This window comes from Grammomys surdaster, unplaced genomic scaffold, assembly GCF_004785775.1.
Source record: "Grammomys surdaster isolate TR1022 unplaced genomic scaffold, NIH_TR_1.0 99, whole genome shotgun sequence".
Classification (NCBI taxonomy): domain Eukaryota; kingdom Metazoa; phylum Chordata; class Mammalia; order Rodentia; family Muridae; genus Grammomys; species Grammomys surdaster.
This window is the reverse complement of record NW_021604578.1, coordinates 11177107-11203113: the sequence shown is the minus strand read 5'-3', so window position 1 is coordinate 11203113 and position 26007 is coordinate 11177107. Positions and strand designations below refer to the sequence as shown.

Sequence of the window (26007 nt, the reverse complement as noted above, 5' to 3'; positions counted from 1 at the left end):
CTAAATGCATGGAAAAGCCTACCAGGAAGTTTGGAGGTGCTGGGTAGAGGCAAGAGATAAACATCCATTCAGCACCCATCCACCCCCCAAAGCCACCTTTACAGGTGAGGGACAAACCTGAAGCAAGGGCTTCGATTTCCTCCTGATTTCAAATGCCTGACAGAAACTTGAGTGCTAAATCAGGAGGCCTTTTGAGTTCTCTTGGCTCTTTGCTATTTATGCTACGTCAAAAAAAAAAAAAAAAATCATCAAGATGGTGTCTGAGTTCCCCTTCACCAACCACGTGAAAACTGGAGAAGTGTTGCACGTGGCTTGAGAATGACTGGCAGACAATGGCAAGGGTTCACATATACGACATTGGGACCTCTCTTACTTCCTCTCCTGAGTGACTCCAAACAACAGAAACGTCCCAGAGAAAGGTAATTTCACCTTGACAAGATAAATGTGCTGTAACAATTTTTTTCACCAAAAAAAATCAATTTAAAAAGGGTATTCCATAAATACAAATTATTGTTTTACAATAGGAAAATTTGAAAATTGTCATTTAATAGATAATTGGGCTTTTTTTCCCCCACAAAGATAATCTATTTAAAAATAGACATTCTAGGGGATGGAGAGATGACTCAGCAGGTAAGAGCACTGGCTGCTCTTACAGAGTTTCTGAGTTCAATTCCCAGGAACCGCATGGTGGCTCACAACCATCTGTAATGGAATCCCATGCCCTCTTCTGGTGTGTCTGAAGACAGCTACTGTGTACTCACATATATAAAAATCATAAATGTATATATTTGGTTTTTTGGGACAGGGTTTCTCTGTATAGTCCTGGCTGGCCTCGAACTCAGAAATCCACCTGCCTCTGCCTCCCAAGTGCTGGGATTAAAGGCGTGTGCCACCACTGCCCGGCCATAAATATTTTTTTTAAATAGACGAATTCTAGTTTCCTTTATCCCTCTGATAGAAAGTTCTCTATAAAGAGAAAGTACTATTAAATAAAGGGTAGATAGATAACAGTCTTCTAGTCTTACATTTTTACTATTAAAAAAACGTTAATACACAAATACCTGAAAAATGTCAAAAATAAGGGTGATCCTGCCTTAACCAGTACATACCAGATGTAATATATGTAATAATAAAAACATGCACAAGATAGACAAAGATAAAACAAAAAATGTCTGACTCAGAAGAAAGGCTCAACCATATTCTAGACGTTTAGTTCAAGGAAGTTATTTCCACATGTCACATATTTGCATGTACAGAAGCCAGACACCACAGCATGGATAGTTGTAAACTGACATTTATAAAATGAGCGTCTTCCCACTTAACACGATTACCTTTCTTCTTGTCCACCACATGAGAGATTCTGTCCCTCCATAAAAATGGGATTGGAGAATTCTAAACATAGACAAAGCCCGTAACTGAGGACTCAAGAGAGCAAGACTAGCCAGTGCTCAACAGTTTACCACATGGGCTGGGAGGGAGGAGAGCACATTCCTAGCATATTACAGGCCCTGAGGTCAATCGTCAGCAACATGTGTGGGGTATGCATGCATGCACACAAATTCAACTACACATGCAATCATCATCATAATCAGGAGTCAATTCAATAGGTATTCTAAACAACACTATCATTAAAGAAAAGCGGTCCCTAAGAAAAGTAATGGAGACCTTAAACAGCTAGTGCAAAAATGATCCTTCTCATGTAAGCACCGCACTACAAGTCAGATACAAGTACACTACAAGTCAGATACGAGTATACATGACAGAGATACAGTACCGCTAATGCTAGCAGGGGGTTCCATGTGCTTTCCAACTGCTACAACAAGCACTGATTATTCTTCTATTCAGATTTTTAAATCAAACTTTAAAATAGTTTGACCTCCAAGACAACTTAACCCAAACGATATGAGGTTACAAACACAAAATATGTCACGAAACTTCATTAATCTGCGTTCATCAAAGATTAATATTTGATCTTTTTTTTTTTTCAGAACGGTGTCAGGTTCTGAAAACCTGAGCAACTTCTGACATTCCACTAACACCTGTGTGTCCTAAAACCATGCCAATGCACACAGAAGAGGAGGAGGGGGACTATGTGTCCCTCCACCACAGCAAGAGGGCTGGGAAGACATCCCACCTCACCTGCATCCCTCAATCTCTCCACTGTGGCTATCTTTTAGGTGCTGAGTGAACTCAAACAAGACAACTTCCCCAGAATGGGTTTTGCCTTTCTGAAGCTCTGACCATGCCCACCTGTTTTAGGACAAGTATTGAGGGCACAGAAAAGGGGACAATCCTGTACTATCTTGTGAAACATTTTCAAATCATTAAAACTGAAGAAATTACTATAAGCCGCCTCCTAACATGTGTTTGGACCTGGGCGTATGTAGTGCCACATGCCTTTAATCCCACACCCCGCTTCAGAGGCAGAGGCAGGCAGTTATTTGTAAGTTCACGGCCATCCTGGCGTGCATCGTAAGTTCCAGGCCATAGTGAGACCCTATCTCAAAAACAAAGAAACAAAGTTGGCTTGAGAGTTCCCAGTAAGATGGCGGACAACAAACAGGGTAATCTGTGTGAGGAGAAGCTAGAGTGAGCACAGGCACTACTCAAAAGGGGGAGAGGAAGGACTTCTGAAAGTCACAAAGGTGGTGATAAACCAGCTGGGTAGCACTGAGAAGACTGAAGACATACTGAACCCCAGTCAACCAAGCTGAGCAGGAGAGCAAACGGAAACCTTATTCGAAAGGCAAACCAGTCAGCAGTAGAGAAAAGAGACTGGCTGCCTAGCATAAGATCACATGAGCCTCAACTGCACCTGCATTGAGTCTGGTCTGTGATTCCTCTAGCACTACCGGAATCCTGGTCTGTCATTGCACATGACTAAGAGAGCAGTAGGCACTACTCTGAGAACGAACTTACTGTTTAAAACTGAGCTACCCTGAAGACCTGATGATAGAAATCACGTCCTGAAGTCTACTTTAACTTTCCATAGTCCGGGAGGACAGATAGTCAGTCCTGTGGGACAGTGGTGGAGAGTCAGAGGACTGGACTCTTTTGACAGGTCAAAAATGGAGGCATCAGAGGCATGGTTCAGACAGCGTGCGCACAGGGAGAGACAGGCTCCCTCAATGACAGGGAGCAAAGCTTATCAACTCCTAGAGTAACTCTGGAGATCCTGCAGCCTGAGGTCAATGGGTAGACCAACCTCTGGAGGCATCCCTTTTTCGTCCTTTAGGATCTCAGAACTCTGAATACTTGACACCCACAGTTGCATCCCCCTGTGTGAGGAGGGGTAACCAATACACAGATGGATCTTTGCCCCGACACAACTCAGTGCTACCATTGCTTCCCATGTTCATAAAGCTCTTGGGAAGCACCCCAGCCAGACAGAACCTCAGTCACTCTAGAGATAAATCGTCAGAGAGAAATTCTAGGAGTGAGAAAAGTCCATGAATTAAATAGAAAACACAATAGAAAGCATCGCTAAGAGACTGAATAACCAGACTGAAGGTCAGGGAGGAAGAACAAGTCTGACAATATACTACATTCAATACATACAAATACTACAGCAATAGTGGAAAAAAAATCCAATACCACCACGGTGGGTGGGTGGAGGGAACAGGCCCAGTCCACACTTGGAAACGCCAAGTGGAACATCAAGGACCTTTAATAGGCAAAGAAAGCGGACAACAGGTCGTCAGCTCTAGTACACGGAGGTGTGTCTGATACTCTCTCTGCACCAGATAAAGCAGGGAAAGCTAAGAGCTGCTCAGGCCCAGACTCCCCTTCATGCTGAACACACCTAGCAAATGACCCCTTATGCCACACACACCTAGCAAACGGAGCCCTCATGCCACATGCACGGGCATCTCTGATTTTCAAGGAAGGAAACTACTCTAAGCTACTTCCTCTCTGTTTTTTCTTTTTTATTCCACTTTTAGTATTATTTTCACTACACTGTATTTTAAACACACAACTTTGTTGAGAGATTTTGTTCCTATTTTTATTTCCTTCACTCGTTCATCTAACTTTGTGAGTTTTCCAGTATTGCAATCTTTACTCCTCTTCCCCCTTTCCTTCTCTTTGGTCTTTTCCCTTTGTGTTCCTTCTAATAGTATTTTTACTTCATCTGAAGATATCACAACACTTGACTTCAAGTCATACTACTGAGCCAAGTAACAAAAACTGTATGATGCTACAAAAAGCCACAGAGACAAATGGAAGAGAAGATCTAGAAATAGGCCCACAGCCATCTGATTTGGGGTAAGTGTCAAAAATATACATCAGGAAAAAAGACAGCCTCTCTAACAAATGGCACTTGGCAAACTAGAAACTCACACGTAAAAGAATGGAACAACTTCTATTTCTCTCACTCTGCACACACACGCGTGCACACACACATTACCACCACCACCACGCAGAGCAAAGCCTTTCATGGGGAGTGGATGAAGCCCTGCATGAATGCGTGTTACTGCATGATCACCATCATGTTAAGAACCTCATGTCTACTAAGCAAAGGAACGGCAGAGCCTGCCCCGGGTCAGGCTCAGAACACTGGCAAAGCCTTCCTCCAGTCCAAGTCCAATGTTACAAGAGACTGACCCTTAGCTTACACTAGTGACAGAGATGATGACCAACTACTGTTTCTTCCTCTCGATGAGTCTAACTTGAAACTGCTTCCCTACAGAGACTGCCTTCCGGTATCACTTTACCTAAGCTACCACCTAACTCCATGTTCATAAACACACCACCTTCTTCAGTCATATACAATAAACTTGCCTCCCCATGCAACAGTATACAATCAATAAAAGCTCTGGGCTTCTGGTACATTTCCATCAGACCTTACAGGCCAGGCAATGTCTGCGGGTCTGCCTTTCTTCATTCTCTCTTCACTTTAGACACAGCTCCTCGGGTTAAGGCCAACGTCAGGGGAGTCAAGGTGGACCTTAACTGTTATATCTAAAAACGCTGAAAATGCTAGAGGAAAACACTTCAAGACGGGGTAGACAAGAACCCCAGGGACTAACAAATGAGATTATACAAAGTAAAGGATCCCCAAACCAAATGGTTACTAAAAGCATCCACCAGTGAGAAGAAACAGCTTGTAGAATGGGGAAAGTTTCCCATCACGAGACAAGGGATTAACAGCTAGAATATTTTAGGAAACACAAAAACTAAACAGCAATTCAATTACAACAGGCTAAGAAACTGAAATGACAGTTCTCAAAAAAATAAAAAGGAATAGAAGTGATAATGTCTGAAAACCACCATTACCACCAGAGAAACATGATTAGAGAAACTGCTTTAAACATCCATCTCACCCAGTCAGAACTGTAGTCATCAACAGAACACAAGACCACAAATAAGCTGGCAAAGACGTGGGATAAAAAAGCAACCTCTGCACACTGCTGGTGGAACTGTACCCTGGTACAGCCACTACAGAAGAAGACAGTATGGAGAACTCTAAAAAGACAAAAATGAACGACCATATGACCCAGCTAGACTAGTCCTGGAGTCATACCCAAATCAATACAGCACAACAGATCCTTGAGTACCCAGGCTTATTTCTGTGATATTCACAATAGAAACAAGAAACAGAACAGCCCTCAAGGCCATCAAGGCCAGGAAAATGGCTACAGAAAAAGTGGTATAATACAGAATAGAATTTTATTTGGCCATTAAAAAAAAAAAGAAGAAAGAAATAAATTAGCCTGGCAGCAGTGGCACATGCCTTTAAATCCAACACTCAAGGAAACAGAGACAAGTGGATCTCTGAGGCCAGCCAGGTCTACAGAGTAAGTTCCAGGACAGCCAGGGCTATAGAGAGAAACCTTGTATTAAAAAAACAAAAGACATCAAGGCATTTGTGGGGAAAAAAATTGATGGATGGAACTGGTGATCATTGTTACGTTCTGAAGGAAGAGCTTCAGAGAGAAAGAGCTTCACAAGTGTCTGTGGTGCTGTGCTGACTTTGGGTTTTAGCTCATATACCAGAATAGAGAGAGTCAGAGACAGGGAACATGTGTGTATGTGTAAGCAGTACTAAGGGAGGGACATGGTCGAAGTGAGTGACAGGAACAGAAGATACTCAGTATAAGAGCACAAGAGAGACTTCTTTTGGGGGCAGATGAAGGCCAGCAAGAAGAGGGTGGGGGGATAGCTGTAAGCTAAATGGTTAAGACATACATACATACATACATACATACATACATGCATAAATGAAAAATTTTTTAAAAAAAACCTTAAAAGCGTTAGTTTAATCTATTGGGAAGTTAATCCCTAGGAGCAACACTGGCAGAGCAAACGCCTTTCTTATCACAGCATCGAATTAGTCTCCACAGTTTAACCCCAAGAACAGACAGAAAACTGTGTAAGGCACTGTAGTATCAAGCAGGCCTTGGAATACGGACTTTGGCCCCATGTGTACTCTGCTTCTTAGATGCTGTGTGCCTTGAACTTATTATTCAGACTTTTGGAGTCTCACTCTATTTGTGCAAGTACGTGGCTAGAAGCATGTTGCAAGGTTGTTTGGGGGATTAAAATGAAATAACATGTGCAAAGCACCTGGCACACAGTAAAAGTGCTCATTAAATTTTATTTCCCTTTCCTTCCCTTCCCAGCTGGAGAAACAAGAGGGGCGGGGATGCTTTCTCTTCATCCAGAACACTTTCTTTTTCTAAGCTACTGGAATTTTGGGGGGAAGGAGGCTGCTCTCCTGGGGTAGCTTGGTAAATAAAGAGCAAGCACAGGGTTTTTTTTTTTTTTTTTTTTTTTAAGGCGAGTGATTAGGAAAACACTAGAAGAATCATTCCGATCAGCTTCAGTCACATCTCTTCCCAGTTCTTCCTGTTTTCCTATTTAGCACTGTGTCAATTTCATATGCAGAAAAACTTAATACTGTGTACAGCATTTTTAAAACTCTAAGTTTGTAAATGTTGTAATACAGTGATTTTTTAAAACATGGTATTAACTCCCCCACCCTGCCCTGTGAATCCTCGAGTGCCTTTCAGAGCAACCAGGATAAGGAAATCTTTTATAATTGTACCTAGACACTCCTGACCTTTTACACTGTCTCTCCTGAATGCATACTTAGTTTCAAGGGGCTGACATGAGGCGGACTATTTACTATAACGGAGATAGATGAACACAAGCGCTGGACTTTCTTAAGGACAAACATTAAAGAGATTTGCATAAACATAGATAATGTCACTTGTTTCAGCAAATTATTTTTATTGGGAGTTACAGAAGTTTTTTTAAACAAAAGTTTTATTTCAATCAATGCATGCTATTATTGAATGACCATATATCTATTGTTGTAAGAACACCATGATCAAAAACTACTTGAGGAGAAATGGGTTTATTTCATCTTACCAACTCTCAGATCTAAAACATCAAACTTTATCATTGAGAAAAGTCAGGGCAGAAACTCAAGGCAGGAGCCTGGGGCAGGAATAGAAGCAAAGGCCATGGAAGAACACTTGTCTACAAGCTTGGTCCTCATGGCTTGCTCAGTGTGTTTTCTTATACACAGTATGTGATCACCTGCCCAGGGTGGCACCGCCCACATGTGGACAGGACCCTTCTACATCAGTCATTAACCATGAAAATGCCCCACAGGGTTGCCCATAACCAATCTTATGGAAGCTGTTTCTCAATTGAAGTTCCCTCTTCTCAGATGACCTTAGCTTCTATCAAGTTGGCAAAATAAACAAATAAACAAACAAAGACAAAAGAAAAACCCAAACCAATCACCTGAACACAAAGTAAGTGCCAATAGTTACAAAATCCCCATAAACAAAAACACTACAGAATTTTCCCTAAGAGACCCAAAAGTTTGAGAACTGTCATTACAATGCCCTGAAGAAACTGCTCAACTGTACTTTGCATGACATTATGCGCATTTGGATTTTTTTTTCAAGATTTCTTTTCATTGCTGCACATGTGCCTGCGTGAACGTGCACCTGTGTGTCAGCAGATGCTCACGGGCGCACAGAGAGCATCAGCTCACCTAAAGCAAAGTTCTAGGGGGGTGTGAACCACCAGACACGGATGCCCCAGGAACTGAGCTCAGGTCCTGTGTGTGGAGGAGCAGCAAGTGTTTCTCCTGAGTCCTCGCTCCAGCCCCCGCACTTGGATCTTTAAGTGACAGACCAACAGTATACCCAGCAGAGGAACAAGAGGAGGAGCACATTTTTGAAACATGAACACAGTGAAGTCATCTACATTAAGTCTTAACATAGATGAAGCTTCCTTAAAAGAAAACTTTATTCTTCACTGACCAAAACAGCTTTAAAAAAAAAAAAGATTTTTTTTTCGTGTGTAAGTATAGGTATTAAGCTGCGTTTTATAAGCAACAGAAAGCTGTAATATCACGAAAGGACAGTTGTTTTGGGACACATCACTAAGCTCCAAAGGCTGGCCCTTTTGATCACCTGAATATACGTTTCCAGCTAACTAAAAAATGGTTATGAACTCAAAGCATTAGAAAATTTCTAAGCTAGAATAAACTGGCAGACACGAAATCAACACACAGGCCTGAAAGCATTCCTTTCATGGCACATTCTTTCCTGAAAAAATGAGCCCGGTGCATGAAGTGCGCAAGTAACATAGTCTTTGTTAGAGAATTGAACAGAAGCTGTGGTGTAGTACTTACACAAATACATCTTTCACCCTTTTCCTAAATAAAAAGAACCCCCAGGGAAATTAAAGGCAGGAAGCAAGGCAATGCAATGTTATGGCTGAAAGGGTGGCCAGGATTGGGAGAGGGCTTTTTCTGTCTTCTTAAAAGCTAGTTCTCAGTGCACAAGTGTTGGTGTGTAACACTCCCACGACAGTGCACCTATTTGTTACCAAGCACACTAGTCCGGCTAACTGTGTCAGAACCAGTATTGATTCATACCTGGTAAAACAGATGAGGTAATCCTTCCCCGCCCCCAAATCTAACAGTAAACCTTTCCCACCCAAAACGACTGCACACAGCCCAATAACCTGCACTGCAACGTTCAGACTGAAAACAAAGTGTTTTAATTCAAATCATGCAGAGTCTCCAGATCAGCAGTACAGATACTATGGGGCCCAAGATGAAGACAATAAATGCAATTTTAAAGCCAACTTATCTGAAATATCATATTCCTTCTTTAACCACATAATTTTCTCAAAGGGAAATCCCAAATTAAAGAGACTGCATCCTGTGAGCTGCCTAATTAAATCCTCTAGCCCTAATTTCTAATACTAAGCTTAAACAGCTTATAGAAAGACATTAGGAGACCTTGCTGGTAATTGCTAATGAAGTACTTTCCATCTTTTTGAAAAATTATTTTTTAAAGGAAAAGCTTTATTTTAGATCCAACGTAAGGATGGATGTTTGAAACAGACTCACTCGTACACTTCAGTTAATATTTGAGAAAGACAATGGCAAATTAATGCAAAGGCCAGGCTGTGAAGCACAGCACATCATATAAACCACATAAAAATTTACGGAGCATGCCCTGGACTGCCCTAACCAAGAGTTCCCAGCAGCATTCTGTGCATTATTGGTTTTGTTTCCTCATTAATGTGAATTCTTACATGATTTCATACAAAGATCCAGTTAATCAGAACACCTATGTGTTAGCCAGGTCTGGCATTAGTTACTTAAAACTCTTCAGAGAAGAAACACACCAACGTGGCTATCTATAACTAAGAGAAGTGCAGAGACAAGACAAAACTAACTGCCATCAGTCTGTGGTAGCCTAACCCGGAAGCACAGAAGCTACCTCTTATCAAGCACTTTTTCAGGGGTGTACTTGAGGGACTCCAATCACTGCTCAGCCCCAGAGCTGGGCAGCCAGGAGGGAGGGGGCTCTAATAAACAAACAGGAGTCAGACTTCCTACTAGGTAGGCAAGGTGCGCAAAGTAAGTGTAATCTTTCCTCTGAGGCAACTTTTCTAACACAAAGCAAAGCACTTCTAGTCTCTTGCCCTTCTAAAGAGGGGCAGCAAGGCAGCCCTCCGCCCTCTAAGTTCTAGCACCACCTACAGAGGCTTCACAGCCCCCATGGCCTTCATTACTCAAGCCTCTAGGTCTCACTCAGGCTTCCCTCCTAGGTCTCCAACTTCTGAAGTGCAGATGAAGTTTATTAGTGCCTTTGTTGCCCAAACAACAAAGCTCAGCACTTCTTCACACCTTTGCCCTTTCTCCCTGGACCCAGAGGCTCACCAAGGTCACAGAAGACCCTAACCTGTTTGTTTCCTGTTTTGATTGCAGCCCTCGGAAATGCTTGACTGTTTCCTTCAGCGCCAGTGGTAGAGGGGAAACCCTGAAGACAGTTCTGCTTAGCAAGCCAAGAGGTAAGGGAGAATGTGGTCTCAAAGCCAGAAGAGAGGATGCAAGCCAAATTCCCTTTCCCCAAGTTCTGGCCTAACTTCAACCTCAGCACAAAGCTCTATGGTTTGGATCTAACCCAGGTTCTAACCCTATTTATCAGTTTTATAATCAGAGTAAAATTCAAGAGTATGACTCCTTTTTAGATGGGCTATTTGAAAAGAAATGGAAGTGTTCTCTGAGAGCCAGTTGGATTAGCATACTTTAGATCAGTGCAGCGCTTCTCAACCTGTGGGTCACAACCTCTTTGGGAATCAAATGACCGTTTCACAGGGGTCGGATGTCAGATATCCTGCATTTACTTTATGATTCCTAACAGTAACAAAATTAGCTAAGAAATAACAACAAAAATAATTTTATGGTTGGGGAGGTTACCAGTACACAAGAAACTGTATTAACGAGTCAGAGTACTAAGAAGGCTGAGAACCACTGCTTTAGATGAAGCAGGCCTCTTAAGGATTAAAAGAGGAGTTTCTGCAAGCCTCCACAGTACAGCTTTTCTGCACCAAGGAATAATGTTCGAAGCAGAGAGGAGACTAACAGATGCAGATCCTTTATACATAAACATTACCAAGGGTTAGCATTCTTGTAAACGGTTTCATTTCAAGGACCCGATATAGCTCTTAGAACAAACAGGCTAGGCCTCGGACAAAGTATCACATGAAAGAACTTACCCCATGGGGTCTTCCAAGCAATGCCTGCCTCACATCATGTAGGTTACCAAAAACTAAATGTGTTGGCCTCCAGCCCAGGATACTTTAAATTAACTGAAGACTGTTTTAAGATTCCAGCCCGTTCTTATACTCCAAACTAAACTGGAAGCTTGGACACAGCAGAGGTCTGTGACAGGCACATCACAGAGGGCCTCCTCAGAGATGCTACTAGTTAGAAGACTCTGCAAGACGAAAGAACCGAAGAACATTCTTGGCATGTAAAACAGGCTGGTGGTCCTCAATTGGAGTGCATGGGAATCATATGGAGAACTAGTGATAACGGAGATGACCACGCACACCGAGACTCTGATCCACACCCAGTGATGCTCACTGCTGCTGAGCTAGAAACCAGAACCACTGACCCAAATGATTCTAATTACAGTCCAAAGAAGGCTCTTCTCTTCAAAATACTGGAGTAAACATAGCAAATGGGACAAAAGAAGAATACATAATTCTTTACACAAAAAATTCATATGGGGGCTGGGCATGTAGCTTGCTGGAAAAGCACATGGGTAGTAAAGCACAAAGCCACCGGAGAAACTCTCAGCACCAAAAAGTATTTTTAAAAATATACACTTATTGTGCAACCAAATGTTCCCACCTTGACAGGTGTGGGATAGAAATTGGGCAGAGGGCGAGGAATAGTATTCTCTAGTAACACATGTTATCAGTATAATCAAATACTTATTGCTGTGCCACCTAAAACAAGATGTTCATTAAATATAAATCAAAATATAAAAAAACAAACCATATTAATCAGAATCTGTACTTTTACAAAGAGATTGTTTTACAATGCCCATGGGATGCCCCTTAATTGGAGGGGTTTTATATATTAGAAACAATTAAATTAATGAAAAATACCAGCAACTCCTGGTAACACACTGTTTGCCTAAGGCAAAGTCTCTACCACATGAGAAAGGCAGAATTGACACAACTACAGTGCTGGCCAGCAGAGTGGTATTTTGGAAGAATGAGCCTCTAAACATAACCAGCAATCCTTGGAGCTCTGGTGTCTCACCTCAGGGACCTTAGGAAAGGCTTTTGTAGTTCTCACCTGCCAAGAAAGCTAATAGCAGCACTCGCCTGCTGTAAGGATGAAATGGGAGCTGACATGTATGTGAGGCACACAAGTCCTCTTGTGGAATGCCTGCTACCATCATTACTGTAAAACAAAGCCACATGCTCCGGGAAGCTAGGCATTTTCGACATGTGCACTAAAACCCCACCCAGCCTATACCAGTGAGCACCCTTGCTGCTAGAAATGCCGTGCTCCCAAGGACACACACAATTTTGCTCCACAAGCAGACTAGGACTGGCTACTGCAGTGACTCAAGCTCAGCATACTCCCAACTCCAATGAACAGAGCCATCCTTTTCCTCCTTTTGCATTTTTATAACACATTGTACCACATAGATACAGTGTGATCTCTCCCAAACAAGGGGAAGGGAAGGGGTTAAGATTTCATCTTGACTCCAAATAGCTTTCAACTTCGGTAACTGTGCTACTTTTTTATTTAACGATATTTCTACTAAAATATAAAGTGCCCCCTTATCCCCAACGTTTCATGAAGAATGGAATTATTTTTACAGTTCAAGTCTATCCTATAACTGAGTCACAGACTAATGAAAAATCAGATGCTACAGCTAAGATACTCATGGCGGTCATCAAGCAGTGACCACATGGTACAGTGCAGACCAGCAGAGCTGCATTTTAGAAGAATGAGCAGCGAAACACAACCAGCAGCTTTGTACTGCCAGTGATTTGTGTTCAGACAAACCAGATCTCCTCCTCACTTTGAATATGCAAAGAACACCAGCTTCTGCAAGACTGCAAGTTAGCGTCCATCTCTGACTGCAGAGATCTAGCCGAGAAGCAAACCAGCTCTGCCCTGTATGTGTCTGTCTGCAGGACCACTAAGGTGGATACAGTTATTCCTTGGGTGTGGGATGTTTTTATACTAAGCACAGTGATAAAAGAGAAGCTGAAACAGATTTGTTCAGTATGTGGATAAAATGACCAAGGCATTCCAACCTACAGTGTAAACTGCTTTTTAGTTTCCCTGTTTTAGCTGGTATGGGGCAACTTCTGCACATTTATCAGTTATAAGAAAAAAAATTGCTTTAACTACAATCATAAAAATGTTCAAGATATTCCTGAAAGAAGAATCTGATGTACAAATGGTTCCCAGAATGTGTTCTGGCAGCACATACTGAGGGTCACCATAAAGTTTTGCCAACTTTCCCCAACTTTTTCCCAGGATTTCTCAACACTGAGTGAAGCTTGCCTTATGGTTGGTTCAGATGGTCCAGAGAAGAGGGACTATATGGACCAAAGGTGAAGGAAGCAAAGAAGGCTGGATCTCCTGGCTGTCATTTCCGCTGCTATCTAACTTTAGCACCAGGAACAGCTCATTTATCTATTTCCTGATCCCTCTTCTCACGAGAAACACATATTAAGACAATTTCCATACATTACAGAGGTAAGCAGCAGAAACGTCAATACCTGCAACAGGCAGACATCACACACAGGAAAGTGGCACAAGACCTCTGATTGGCTCTGGTCACTAAGCGTCATCTTAAATGATTTTACAACTTCTTAAAGGAGATGAAGTGAAGGATGCATTCTGTAACAGCTGGGGCCACATATGTGGCATGGGCAATTTTTAAGATTTGAAATAAGTATTAAGTCAAGTATATACTGAGTTTTTACCTAAATAATTTGTACCCATCTTTTTTTAAGTGGTAAATATTAAGGCATGTTTTTTTTTTTATTGCATCTAAGGTAGCTGACAAAACTCACATGGCATGAATACTATCTACATAAAATACCTACAATACTGAACAAATAATGTAGTAGCATTCTTTTAAAATCCCACTAAAGATAGAATGGACCCACGGAGCATCTTGACTACCTTCATACTTAATAGGCTGCATTTTTTTCCCTCTTAACTCCGACAAAACCATTATGAACATACTGTTTAACAGCTACATCCATAATCCACTGTTTGCTAAAAGGCAATGATCCAGGCTGAAGGAGATGCATTCGTGAACAGCGTAAAGGTTCTAATTCTAAGAAATCACTGGATTACTGGACAACATAAAGACCAATTAAGACAATATAAAGATAATTATTTGACAGCTAAGAAGTTAGACTGGAGCTGACTTCTTTCAGAAATATCTTTTTAGGACAGACCTCTACTTCCCACTATGGTCCATGTTTTAGGAGGAGAACAGTATCTCCAAGGTCAGGTGGGTTTGGACTGAACTGTCCCGTGGCCTCAGTCCCATAGAGATTCAGAAAGCACACTGAAATGTTAACAGATCCAAGGGCGTACACAGCAGACATCCCAATTCAATACTGTTTGCTACATCCCTAAAGAAAGATGGCAGTAAGAGACCTAGAAGAGCTGCACCTATGAAAACTGTTCAGGATGAGCAAGCCATAAACTGCTAAAGACAACTCTAGGCTTAGCTGGGAGTTCATAGATCACAAACCCACACAAACCATTTGGAAGCCCAAACCTGAGCCCAGGTTCTAAGTCTTTACATGCTGGACATGCTCCAACCCCTCCCTCACCCCCTACCGTGAAGGAACCAATTATCATCATAAGGTAAGTTTGTCGTTGGAAACTGATCATCTTTGCACTGACCAAACACATTGATGTTGTTTCTGTTTGTACCACAATTAGTCAAGGGTTCATGCAGCATACCCTGAATTAGAAATATCAGTGAATTTTTGGTTAACCAGAATAGTATATACTCTTTATCCACAATGGTCAAGAAAAGTGTTTACTGTATTTTATATCCAAATCCTTAAAAGTCAAAGGCCAAGTTCTTTTGTGGCTTCAATGTGACTTTGTAGGAGAGTTTTAACATGTCTAAGATGTTGCATTAGGACTCATTCCCCCTGAGACTCACGGTCCTAACTATGGCTGGCTAAAGATAAGACCCGGGTGGCACTTGAAGGAGCTCAACAGCTGGCTTGGTGGTAAATGCCTACAATCTGAGGTGTGAGTGAGAGGTACAGACAGGAGGACTGAACACTGAAGGCCATCCTCCACTACACAGTGAGTGTGACGCCAGCCCTGGCTGCAGGAGACCCTGCCTCAAACACAAACAAATGAAGTATCTAAAATAGCACCTGCCATCACACACAATTGAAATTGATTATGCAAATGAATTAAATATTTCATTTATGTGTCTGCCTGTCAGTCTGTCTGGCTATGTCATAGCCAGAAGCCAGAAGAGGGCAGTGGATCCCCTGAAGCTGGAGTTGTAAGTAGCTGTAAGCCACCTGATATGGGACCCAAAGTTGGGTCCTCTGGAAGAGCAGCGAGTACCCTTCACCGCCAAGTCTTCTGTCCAATGCCAAACTTCTGATTTAATAACAGGCTAAATGAAAACCAGCAAAAGTCAGTCTGCTCCAGTGTGGGCAGTGAGAAGAGAAAATCAGAAAACAAATGATTTATAAGCTTCATCCAGGAAGAAAGATGCGATGGAGCAGTGGTCAGGAATTAAGAGTCCCGTTGATAGGAAAGATCCCTTAGTGACAGTTACAAACTCTTAAATGCTGCCACTATGTACACTACTGTAGCACACTACTGTACACAACAATTTGCTTTTACTTCTTCTGAAAACCAAGTGTGTACTCTGTAAATGGACAGATACACTCTATTTTAACATAGGAGAGCTTACCAGTGGATACTGCTGATAATTCAAAAAAATTCAGATGTTGGTCCAAGATTTAATGCAACTTTCATTTCAATATGAAGTCATTGTTATATAGTTATTTATGAGTAAATAGTGACTTATGATTGCTATATTTTAAGATTACAAAAATAACATAACAGAACTTCTAGCTGGGCAGTGGTGGCGCACGCCTTTAATCCCAGCACTTGAGAGGCAGAGGCAGGTGGATTTCTGAGTTCCAGGCCAGCCTGGTCTACAGAGTGAGTTCCAGGACAGCTAGGACTATACAGAGAAGCCCTGTCTCAAAAAACCAAAAACCAAAAACCAAAAAAAAAACCCCAATAACCCCCCCCCCCAAAAAAAGAACTTCTAGTGCTGTCCACTTTTAACAAGAAATGTAAATGCAAATAGTTTCAAATCTGAAAGGGTAGCCGGGCGGTGGTGGCGCACGCCTTTAATCCCAGCACTTGGGAGGCAGAGGCAGGCGGATTTCTGAGTTCGAGGCCAGCCTGTTCTACAGAGTGAGTTCCAGAACAGCCAGGGCTATACAGAGAAACCCTGTCTCAAAAAAACAAAAAACAAAAAAAAAAAAAAAAAAAAAAAAATCTGAAAGGGTGAGAATTGAGTATCAACTTATGTACATGGTGGCTTACATTTCAGAATCAAAATCTGTGTCTTAAGAAATGGTAATAAAACAAGGAGGAACACTGGCCCAAAAAGAGAGAAGTTTAACCTAGCCTAGCCTCTCTACCAGAAGTATTGAACTTACTATCTTTAATCCCAGCCTTGCCATAGTTAGCTACTGAATTTCATATCTTTTGGTTTTATTTTCATATCTAGAAAAGAAAACTAAAGGGATTACCTACTTCTCTGGAGAGGGCAGGTAGCAATGAGGTCATAAGGTAGCAATGAGGTCATAGATAATGGAGTAAGTGATGAAGAACAATGGATGTCCCTCTCCCAAAACGTGTATAAAATTCTGAAGACCACTTCAGAGAGCCATTATTAAGGGTAAAATCAACCTTGTGGCTCTTCTTGAAGACTCTCAGAATCTAAATATCTCAGATTCTGAAAAGTCAAAACCACCAGAATTATACACATGTTCAGAATACATGGTCAAAACCCAGGCTTTTGACTCATGCTATTTTTCTTGATTTTTAACAGATTTTTAATTTTAACATATCTGGCTTATTTCCAAGTCACTCACAATGCCAACTTGAAGACCCATCCAAATTCCTGCATGGTAAAAGTAAATACATTTTTCCTGGCTCTTATGCTTTAAATTTTAATGTCCCTGAAAACCTTATGTTGAAGACTGGGTTCCCAACAAAAGGAGAGGTGGGTGGGGGGTGAGTGACTCAGGTAGACTGGCCTCCTGAATGAATGTATCCAGTTATCGACTTAGAGCTTAACAGCTATGGGAGGTATCAGAAATTTGAGGAGGTGGGGCCTCAGTGAAGGAAGTGGGAGGGGCAGCATGCCCTTGGGTGAAATTACTCTCTCTTCCCTGTCCTCCCTCCTTAGTCACCTCCGCTCTACCTCTCGTCCTCAATCACGGTGTTGCCGCCTCACCACAGAGCCATGACCAACACAGCTAAGTGAGCGCGGATGCAGCCAGAAGCCAAAATCAATCTTCCCTCCTCTCAGTTGGTTTTCTTAGGCATTTTGTCAGCAGCAGAAACCCAGCAGCTCAGAGACTGTATTACCCACTGTTGAGAACCTCTAAGAGGGCATCAGACAGTGAAAAGAGAATCATTCTAGAATCCACTTCTAATGGGAAGTGAGAAGTCACAGCGGTACCTGCTATACTGTGTATGATTAATCACTGCCCTAGTTCATCACAAAACTACAATGAAATGCTGACTAAATGCAGATAAAATACATTTCGAAAAACACGATAACAGTTCAAAGGTAACTAACATCTTTTTAATCAATTAAAATTGCTATTTTAGAAAGTGACTTTAATACCTAACATTTAAATGCTCTGGCCACATAGTCAAAATCTGAGTGAAAACCAAAAACTTACATGATAACTGGACTATAAGGCTAGCCTGCAGGTTCTGCAATTTTGAAGAAAAAAAAAAGCCAATGCTCCTATATTTATACTCAAGTACATTAGTTCAACAAAGTGTCATCAGAGCAGAGGAGAACCCTCCTATCTGAGGGAGAAACTGATCTGTCTCTTCTAAGGTAGGGAGGGAAGCAGTACGAGAAAAGCTTTTGTCTCCAATAGAAGGTAGTCCCCTGCTTCAGACACCTCTGACACGTGGCCTAAAAGAGTAGAGGCAAGTGACAGCCAGGACCCTATCTTTTGCCAATTTAAGTGCTCCTCCTTCTCCCCTCTCCTAACATTTGTCCCTAGACTCCCAACACTTCCAACTCTATGAAACAAAGCACATCTGGGCTTCCTCCGTAACTTCCCCTCCTCTCCATCATCAGAGTTACCTTTACACATGTGCACAGTAGCTGGAAATCATTAGAAACATGCAGGCAACTTCTCTTGCTGCAGCTGCATCCCCCAACAACTCCAAACTTAAGAGCATTAGTGACTCAGGGGCAACTGCAACTCTCGAGACTGTTCCTTTCTGTGGTAGACTGTAAAGGCAACTCTAGGCTTTATATAAAAAAAATGTTTATGTATCAAATCATCATTTTATATAACAATGTAAAAAAAAATTACCCAAAAAGAAATACTAGCCTTAAAACATTTCCAGAAAAAAAACAAGGAGGTGGGGATCTTGCTTCCATTCTCATCAATGATGCTCCAGCAACAAACAACTTGTTTTTTTGTAGATTAAAATGTGAACATTATATTCAATTTATTTTGAGAATACCTCTGATAACATGCAATCTTTCAGTGAAAATGAATTCTGGCCTAACATCGATGAGATACTAATTATATAAATTTTGAGAGAGAAAACTAGAACCAAAAGGTTCATCTCTGAAGGGAAAAACCAAGCTAATATAATCAGATTAAATACAGATCTAAAATTCATGATCATGACTTTAACTAAACAGCAGTCTTCTGTAGTCACAAGCTCTGTCTCTCAGTGATACTGAAGAACCAAAGTTTTAGCCTGAATAACTAAAAAAAAGTTTACTCCTCAAACAGCATTTTAATTTTGTCACATTGATGAAACTCTTTAGCCAGAGAATAACATGCCCATAGCTTAAGAGACGTAAGCAGTATTTTCAAGTTTATTGGTGCTTCATGGACATTATGGCTGGGCAAGACTGTTGGTTGCTTCTCTCTTGAAGTTTGCATGACATCTATTTCATGAAAGCTAGTCCAAAAGGATGTTAGCCTTGAAACATACATACATACATACATACATGTAACATTATATAGATCAAGCAGGTTATATTAAGAATATATATGTATGTATGTGTGTATGTATGTATTATGAATGATCACATATGCATGCAATAAGATTTAATAAGACAGAGGCCAGAAACCATGAATTTGAAATAGAGCAAGGAGGAGCACAGAGGAGGACTCAGAGGAACAGCAAGGGAGGAATGAACAGGAAGAGTACGGAGGACAATCTAATGCAACACTTGCTTGGCCACTCTGGGTTGTCGGTATCAGAAAACATATTGTTTTAAGTCTTTTCAGCAATGCTATCACAGCCTCACTCAGCTGAAGCTCTGGGTGGGTCACCTCTGAGACAAGTGCCTGTCTCTGCTTTCTCCTTCCTCACAGAGGTCATATACACTGCTCACCCTTATTGCTGAGACCCTTGTGGTTCTTTTAAAGCACTGGCTTAAATCTTTTAGACATTTAGAAACTAGTTAGCTAACATTTCTAGAGTTGTGTGTAAGTAAAGAGAAATAGAAAAAGTTAAAAGGCCTAAGGTTTTATTCTAAGAATTAAGGCATATAAAATCTATAGCTAGGGGTTACTGGTAAATTTAACTTGGCAGTTTCTGGGACCCTCTCCTTTGTCCTCAATTCACTGTTAACAGTTTATGTCCCCAAAGGGAAAACAACTGCTTTTCAAGTTTTCCACAAAAATGCAATGATCCCAAAAGGACAGATTCTAAACTCACTTCCCATTATTACAAGTGTGCGATGGTGCAGTAACATGTCTGGATTAACTGCTACTGCCTGTGTTGAGAAGAAAATAATTTCTTCACCTGCCACCATGTAAATCTTATTTTTGTTTCCAGACAGCAGAAAAAATGATTTTGAAGATATATAGGTTACCTTTTGTTTTACATTCATGGCAAGTACCAGCGCATAAAATAAGACAACATCCAAATCATCTCAGCTTCTAAATAATTACTTTTCAAGGTTAAAAAAAAAAAAAAAGACCAATGTTTCTTGAGAAAGGGCTAGAACAAAGAAAATGGAGAACTTAATACCAGAATTGAAGTTTTAAAAAAAAATTTCAGGAAACTTATAATGTGGAAAAGCCCCCAGTGACCAATCAACAACTATCTGAAAAGCAAAATAGACAGCAACAATATTAGATTCTAAATCAAAGAATTAAGTAACCTATGGGTCTGTACTGACCTAATCGAACTACTGAATGAATGGACAGGGGAGAGTGGACATGTCTTCCTTACAAAACACTTCGATTGATAGGACAGAGGGACCAGCGGGTCGGGGGAGATCACAAGGACACTGAAGCAAACTGCTACCGGCAAGAAACTGATGATAACCTCAAGGTATTCCCTCTCCAAATATTTGTGGACAAATCTACAAAGGCTTTGGTAATCCTCCCACTTATAGGGAGAATTTAATTTCCCTCTTCATTTGGGTATGGCTAGACCCTTCTATTGTAGAAGCATAAATATTCTTTTAAAGGTACTAAGAAAGCAGATACACAGTATTTTCACTAAAAAACAATAACTATGTGAAGTAATATTTGTCAGGTAGCCAGACTGAGTCATTCAACAATATACATATACTTCACAATGTCATGATATAATCTTTTTTAAAAGACTTTAAAGAAAACATGAAAGGCAAAATGTAGTTAACTCTAAAGTGGAAAAACCTGGCATCAATAAATGGCATAAGAAGTCTTTTTAGTATCAGCCACATCCTGACATAATCAGAAGTATATGAACCTAATTTCTATTGTATATTTTAAAAAAAAAGAGAGAGTGCCTCAATCCAGTATAAAAGGATTAGATAACTCAAATTGAGAGAGCACTTTCAAAATATGTAACCAGCAGTCTTCATAAGTGTCAGGGTCAGGGCTGCTCCTCAGGTGTGAGGAACTGAACTGGGATTCCCAGAACACAATGAAAGGCTGGGCAAGGAAGCATGTGCATGCAAATCTCAGGAATGGTGAAGATGGTAAGCACAGACAGATAGACAGATCCTGGTAGCTACAGGACTAGCTGGCCCAGCCTTTAGAGGCAAGTTCTAGGTCAGTAAGACATCCTGACCCACTCACTTTCTCCCTCCCCTCCACACACACACGTCAAGAGCATCAAAGACTGCTAACTGTCAGACTGCAATTGGTTCAGAAAACATAGCCATTATATACAATACAGAACTCTAAACTTGATCTTCAACTGCAAAGAGGCATTAGTAAAAGTAATGGGGAACTTAGGACCAAGTCTGAGTTGGACTGTGACCATCGTGCCAAGGTAATTCCTTGCATTTTGATAAAAGACGTGTAGTAACAGCTGTATAAAACTCAAGAATTAAGGCCACTGGAAACAGCAAAACTAAGCAGATCTCCTGAAACAAAAGGAACAAACTTTTAAGCAAAACTCAGTTTGGCTTCTAAGTAACAACACAGACCATCAGTGTAAGTTATTCCATGTGACTTGCACCCTGACTTCCTGATTCTAAGACATTTTTGCCACAACGCCAACTTCCTTTCTGAAAGGACTTAAGGAAGCTCAGGTTTACCCTAATCGGGAATCAAGCCCCAAAGTGCCTCTGCTGTGCAGTTGTGAGCAGGCTAAGTCACTCACAAGCCAAAGCTGTCCTTATTGATCACAATGAAAACCCTGCACTAGCCAGATGCTCAGCCTCAGGGAGCAGGGCAGCCTCAAGAGTGGCAGGAGCTTCAAACCACAGAGCCTGGAAATGAAGAAATGGACTTCTTGGAACCACATTATCCTTAAACAAACAAACTTCGACTCAATAAATAAAATTACAGATAGCTTAAGAAATACACGCAGCTATTCAAGTTTTCCCAAAATGGCCAAGGGCAATGGTCCTGGGGCTCCTCCCTGCTGCACTCAATTCTCTCAGGAATGCATGTTTTGCCCTGCCCCAGGCTTTACACTGCATTCTGCTCCCTTCCCAGTGGTCAGAGCACTGTTTGCTCACCATTTGGGAGTCCTGTAAATATTTAGCAAAAACAATCAAATGCTTATGAAGCTCAAACATTCATAAGCTTATCACCATGTGTTAAAATACCCCCTCAGTGCTCACTTTCTGACGGACGTGGCAATAATTCCCATTCCACCCTCCCAGGCTTTAAGGGAAGAAAATGAGACAGAGATGCTCCAGGCCCAGGGACCAGTGTTAAGAGGTTAGGATTCAGTGAGTTCCCTGTGTGCTTCTCTGCAGGTGGCATTTCAAACAGTGGATGCTACAATATCCTGTCTATACCTGCTACTCTCTATTCCTATTGATGTTGTGGTTTTTCTCAAATTACTTTAATATCTCTAGCCAAAGCAAGCTTCACTCAGTTTCAATTTCTGCCTTAACCTCTCTCTTCATTCCTCTGCCAAATATGCCCCTCTCTGTAAGTCTTAGTCCCATCCACAACCTCTCTCAAACCCACCCTTACACAGAGTGGAAGGCCTCTGTTACCTAGACTTCACTGCCCCTTATATACACACAAAAGTAGCTATTCTCTTCTGTGCACCAAAGTACTTTTTGCACATTCTTCTTATCACTGTTACCACAAACACTATAGTGAATTGTTTACGCGCCTGCCTGTTTCAGTGGGCAGCAAGCTGGCTCATTCATCTTTGTGTCCTCAGTACCTACCAGGGCCAGGCACATGGCTGGTACGCATTAAATGTTCTCTCAATTGAATTGAATACAGTAAAACATTTCCCATTCACTCATCCAACATAGCTATGGATCTGAACACTCTGAACATTCGTGCCGAGACCCGTATTAGACCGCAAAGGCAACTTCAGGCAACCCTTTATACACTGAGCTCTACAGGGGAAAGAAAAGGTGTTTTAAAACGCAGCTTAAGTTCTTCTCGTTTCTTATGAAATTGGGGGCCAAGAAAGAAATCTGCATGTCCTCCATATGACAAACACTCTGCTGATGGCTGTATCAATGACAAACCTCCTCCAGCCTAGGGATGGCAGAGAGTGTGGACTACCTGTTATTTCCTAGTGCCATAATGGTCTTCACCCTAGGTGCAAATCTTTTCTTTTTTTATTTCATTTCTTTTTCTTTTTCTTACATCAGTGAACAGCATATAAGAGTCTGCTTTTTTTATTTCTCAAAAATCTGAAAAGAAATCCGGGCCTTGTGCCAAAGAGTTGTCAATTTTCAAACAAGATTACCCTACCAAGTCAGTCATCTTGCTTCTTCCATTAGGAAAGAGATTAAAATAGAATTACACTTCCACACGTGAGCACAGCATGTTAAAAGCCGCTAAGCTTTTTGTATCCTTAATATATACTAGCTTTTTTTTTTCCTTTCATTTTCTCCAAACGGGAGCACAGTGTCTTAGCCTCAGACACCTCTCCTTTCTTCCCATGCTTCCTGATTTGTGAACAACTATTCCAGTTAATAGCGTAATGACCAGGACTCCAGGGCAACTGGGCATTTAATCCCTATACTGGGTGCAAAAAGTATCCCTGCCACATCTTTATGAAAACAAAACAACAACGACAATAATAAAACCCCAATCCTTTAGAAAAGTACGTGCCTTAAACAAACAAACAAACAAACATTAGATAACCTGCCATTAGACCTTTTAAATTAGAACAATGACTTCAAAAACTAGTTTATCTTCATGTAGTCAAAATACTATGTATTTTATCCATAATCCCCGAATCCCATCCCTAGATAAATATTCCTAAGTATGTGTACACATAGACCATGATACAGCCACATGCTTTAATTTAGCATCATTCCCAATGAGAGCACCAAAGCAGAACCAGCTCAAGTGTCTCCCGACAGTGCACTGAATGAACAACATGGGAGAGAACTAAACAGTATTAAGCAGCGAAGGAAGGGTTCTGAGCAACACAGATGAGCCATATAACATGGGTGAAAGCAGCAAGCACAAGGCAGTCCCATACCCATCTCTTCCATAGTAGTCCTATCCTATATGAACTGCGTGAGTTGTGTAGTTCCCAATAGGCAGAAGCTTTTTAAAGTCTCTAAACTCCACACAAAGCCTCCTCCCATCCCCCTGAAATGTCTTTTCACCAAACTAAAACTGTTTAAGGGTAAAGGTTGATTTTATTCACTTCGAGGCTCCCAGAACATCACAGTACATAACAGGAATCCAGCAAATATTGACTGGATAGGCAGATGAATGAATGAATTATGGACAAAGGGAAACCCCAAATAGCAGCTGAGTCTCCATAAAGCAGAAGAACACAAGTCACTTGCCTTTCCCTAGATACAGAAAGGAACAATGTAAAAAAGCGAAGCCCCTTTCAGTTAGCTAATTCCAGTCTCACAGGCCCACATCTAACAAGGTGCTCTGTTTAACACAGGATGCCTTTCCTATACATTTTCTCAAGTGTGCCCGAGCTCAGTTCCATTGCCTTTCTCTACTGCACTATGGATGCCAGACTCTTAGATGTCTAACAGTATTAATGATTCCTCAACTTAATGCAAAACCAATGATGCAATCTTCTCTATGACTTTACCCCAAGAGTTATAGAATGTTCCTCTATTAATAAGCACATCCTGCTGCTCTAGGACTTGGAATGCCTTCCTCCTCCCAGTTCCCTGCCAGTCTCCTATGGACCATAGGCTATTGTAATGAATTAGCTATTCATTACATGTGAAGGAGTGTTGGCTGCAACGAAGCCCTGCAGAGAAAGAGTGCTGTTTTACATGTCAACTTCAGTATCAATGCATCTGCTATCTTACTAATATGTGCTATAAGTCTATGTGGTGTACAGACTTATATGCTGCTCACTGCCTGTTTGTTCTGATACCACACACTCCTAGGTAGTATTCTCAGTTGTTCTCTTGGAAAAACATGGGACTTTTATTCAGCCTCTTTGTTGATGATGTCCAGGAAAGGAGGCACAAGCGAATGATGGCTCAAAGTAGCATCATGAAAGCTGTCTGATTGGCAGCCACGAATGCAGTGGGCTTTGCCTTCCAGATTCCTCACTTCTGAATACACTTTCAGCAGGCTGCTATGATGTAAGGAATTAAAGCACAAGGGGCGTTAACTTTTCAACAGCTGCTGATAAATCTAGAACACTACAACTGTTCTTTTCTGAGAAAATCTGAACACTTGTGTTAAAAGCTGAATTCTACAATGTCCATAAACAATCTGTTCCACATAAAGGATGTCATTCCCCTCTCCAAGTTGTGATAACATATGTCACTAAATAAACTACGGATAGGAAAGAGACATAGAGCAGGGCTTATGAGCAAAGAAATAGTATGCCAAGACAGCACTGGAGTTGTGCAGTCCTTGAGGTATTAATTAGATTTGCTTCTGTTCATCAACCTTCATACTCAGCAGGAAACACTGCTTAATAATTAAGATCCACCTTGGCTAAGCCATGAAACAGTAGATTTGCTTAAGCAAAACAGTTTAAGACTAGCCTTCCACAACCCAGTGAAATGCCCTACCACAACCAAAAACCTTAAGTTGATTTGTTCACACACAATGAGGAGGCTAAGGCAGAGTGACTGTAATTTCTACAGTTCCACTACAAAGCAAATACAAACCATCCTGGATGACACTATTGAGATTTAAGTGATAGTAAATGAGTGCCTGAGTTAAAATTGCCACATTGGGAGAATAATCTGGACTGCTTAGCTGTAACTGATGATGCTCTAAACTTGCGTCAGTATTCTGACTTCATTCATAGTTTTTTATTTAAGATTTTTATTCTGTGTATGTTTGTGTATGTGTGCATGTGCACATTAATGTGTGTGCATGCATGTATAGACCAAAGAACAACAATAGGTATGTTTCTCAACAGCTCCCGCTCATTTGATAAGATAGGGTCTCTCAATGAACCTAGAACTCATGAATTCAGTGTGCTCATCAGCAAACCCCAGGGATCTGCCAATTTCTGAGCTCCCAGTGCTGAGATCACAG

The 26007-nt window shown here is 41.2% G+C and overlaps 1 protein-coding gene across 1 annotated transcript in view; it reads right to left on the bottom strand.

Annotated features, from left to right (window-relative positions):
- Zswim6 (zinc finger SWIM-type containing 6) overlaps positions 1 to 26007 on the bottom strand; it is a 161816-nt gene that overhangs the window by 62197 nt on the left and 73612 nt on the right. The window lies entirely within an intron of this gene.